Here is a 3084-nt window from a genome sequence, read left to right as displayed (position 1 = left end):
AAAAAAAAAAAAAAAAAAAAAAAAAAAGAAAAGAAAAAAAAAAAGACCTTAGGAGACCTCAGTAAACCAAACAATAGCGTGGGACCCAGGCAGATTTGGACCCGAATCCTAGTTCATCTCCTCTGGATGTTCAGTGTCAAGTTTCATATGATTCTAAACAAAAGGAAGTGAGGCATGTCTCTCTTTCCAGGAGTTTCCAGTTGTGTGGTCTATGTTTGCTTCTGATTGAGGCTAGGTCTACCCAAAGTCACCACATGAAACATTTGGTCAGACTTTTTAAAACTTTGCAGTATTTTAATATTCATCTCCGGGGAAACCCAAAACAAACAAGCAAATGCAACTTTTACGGATTAATGAATGATCTTCTTTCAGGTGAATTGTTCTAGTGTTGATTCACTGTTAAGTTGTTTTTTAAAGTTCTCCTTTGAACACCTTCCCACCCCTATCCCTGGGAGGCGACTCTCCAGGGCAGGACCTTGCCATGTGGCCCGCCACGTGTGGCCTAGCCAAGGAGGTAGCCTGGGCTCCAGAAACCTTTCTGTGTATTTGCGCTTAATTCAGTTATTCTCTTCCACAAAACACAGAGTAAACCTCTGGTTTGGCGAGGCTTAAACTATAGATATGTAAACATCATGTAATTTTACAAGTCAAATGGAATAGATAGCTTTCACCTCTTTGAGGCTAGAACTAGGAATCTACCACTGGCAGGTTCACCATGGGAGGGTCTGTCTGGGATGTATGCTGTACTCCACAGGTCCAGCAGCAATGGTCCCCAGGGAATCTGTGCACGCGGCCCTCCACCCGTGGTCCCCACAGCACCCTGAGCGGGGAGGGGCAAGGTCATAGATATCTCAATGAGAATTTCAAGTTTGGCTGAAAGTGGGTCTTTCAATTCAGGGGCTTGATTAGGATTGGGGCAGTTTCATAATACAGCAGTTTGGGGTTGGAAGCAGCAAGGTGAGAGTTTGAGGTGAGGGGTTTGAAGTACCTCACGCGTGAACTGTGAGTTGATGCTTCCTATTAAGAGCTGATGGATCTTTCAGGAAATTCCTGAAATGAACAACCAACTTATTTGACTGGGCGAGAGTGTCCTGTAATAGTAAACTTATCATAATGAACGATGGAAGAATAAAGTCATGTTAACGTAGACAGTAAACTAGGGGCAGGAGGGGGTAATTTGGGCCTCAATTGATTAGTCATTAGGCCTAGAGTAAGGTCCTGAGGAATATGAGGACACATGACAGGCACATTTTGATAAATTAAAAATCCAGGACATGAATCCATGAGCAATGACAGGTTGGGGGCGGGGTGTAGATAAGCTAATAGGGAATTTACAGAGGAAACTGTACACAGGGAGCCCAGAGGAAGTGGAGGGGGTCAAAAAGCAAGTTTTACATGTTCTATCACTTTACCCATGATTGACAAGCCTTAGATACAGTCACAAATTCCCACTGCAAAGTATCCATGTAATCCAGCTACTGGTGACTAATAATAGTAGGTATAACTTCTCAAACAGTGGCTAAATGCCAGGCATTTTACATATGTGATCACTACGGGAGGTGGGGGGAGAGTCGCAGTTGAATTACTATCCCCATTTTACAGATGAGGAAACTGCGGTTCAGAGTTTAGTAACTTGTCTGAGGTGATGTAACCAAGAACAGTGGCAGTGCTGAGACTCAAACTCTACCCCTTCTGCCTCCAAAGCTCTTTCTCACCAGGCTGGTCAGGGTGTGCCTCCTCATTTGCTGAAGATGTTCGAAGATCCTCAGCCACCGCCATTGTCCACTGCTGCTGTTGTTAACCTCAAGTAGCTCTAGCTGCCGCATAAACCCATTCTACTCTGCGAAGTCATTTGCTACTTAGTACTTCTATTTTATAAAATTTCCTTATCGGAAAAGTTGGAAAGGTACCTCGTAGGACTGTTTGAAAAGTAACTGATGGAGCGCATAGGAAACTCACCACAGCTGTGGATGCAGTCTTGCCGTGCGGGCTTCAGTGCGAGAAACTCCAGACACCTGATCCAGCTAAGGGGCTGTCCCAGGAGGATTCTTGAGAGCAAATGGCAGGAACCCACCAGCAAAGGAGAGAGAAAACTCCACCTCCTCCGGGCCCGCTGGGAAACCCTGTTCAAGGCAATTTGTGATTAAGTTTAGAACACATTTCCAGCTGACTCAGGGATGGAGATGGGTACAGTGAGCGAACGTCTGTGGGGCCTGGGGGAGGGGGCCTTCAAGGAGCACTTTTCAAAGGACCAGCAGGCACCACCCTTGGTGGCTATCACAGCAGAGGCAGCCTCCAGAGAGACTGCCCAGCCATTTGAGGTTCATACCAACCCAGATCCCACCCTGCGCCCTGATCCGTACCATCGCATGACCCTGAGCTAGTGCTTAACCTCTCTGCTTCTGTTTCTCATCTATAAATTGGGGCGATGCAGCTGCCTCGCAGAGTTGCTGTGATGCTTAACTGTCACTAACGGTGTCTGTAAAGCTCTGGCAAAGTGCCCCACACGTGGCAGGGGCTCAGTAGCTGACAGCTTCTGCTATTAGGATTATCCTTATCAATAACATTAAGATGCCTACAGCGGGGCATCCCCTCCAATCAGCACCCCTCCTTCCTCCACCCCTCAGGGTCGCCCAGGACCTGAGGAACTAGACCCTCTAAAGACAAACTGGGGCATCCAGTCTTCCCTGGTGCCCTTCCTGACCTTGTCCCTTGCCCCAGGGCTCCACCGTCACCCAGCCCATCTCATCCTCTGGACATGGCCCCTGGATGGGGGAGGGGAGCGGGTTCGGTGTAGACCTGACCCACAAAAGCCGCCACAAGGTTGGACTAGGAGACACCATCGATGAGGCACCTGACCGGAGGTGGGAAACTAAAGGTTGTTATGGGCCCAGGCCTGCAATGTGAGCTGGAGGCTCCCGACTTCTGGCAGCCCTGAGGAGCCATGGAAAGCGGCACCGCTGCTCCGGTAGTCATGAGTGGGCCAGGCTGCAGGCGGCTCAGGCCATAAGCACAACCTGTCCACAGAGCATGAAGAACACCCCTCTCCTTGGGCCTTGCCAGAAGCCTCCTGTTGGGGGTGGG

The sequence above is a fragment of the Lipotes vexillifer genome, unplaced genomic scaffold, assembly GCF_000442215.2.
Source record: "Lipotes vexillifer unplaced genomic scaffold, Lipotes_vexillifer_v1.1 scaffold324, whole genome shotgun sequence".
Taxonomy (NCBI): Eukaryota; Metazoa; Chordata; class Mammalia; order Artiodactyla; family Lipotidae; genus Lipotes; species Lipotes vexillifer.
The sequence above is the reverse complement of the archived record's forward strand: the minus strand, read 5'-3'. Positions refer to the sequence as shown.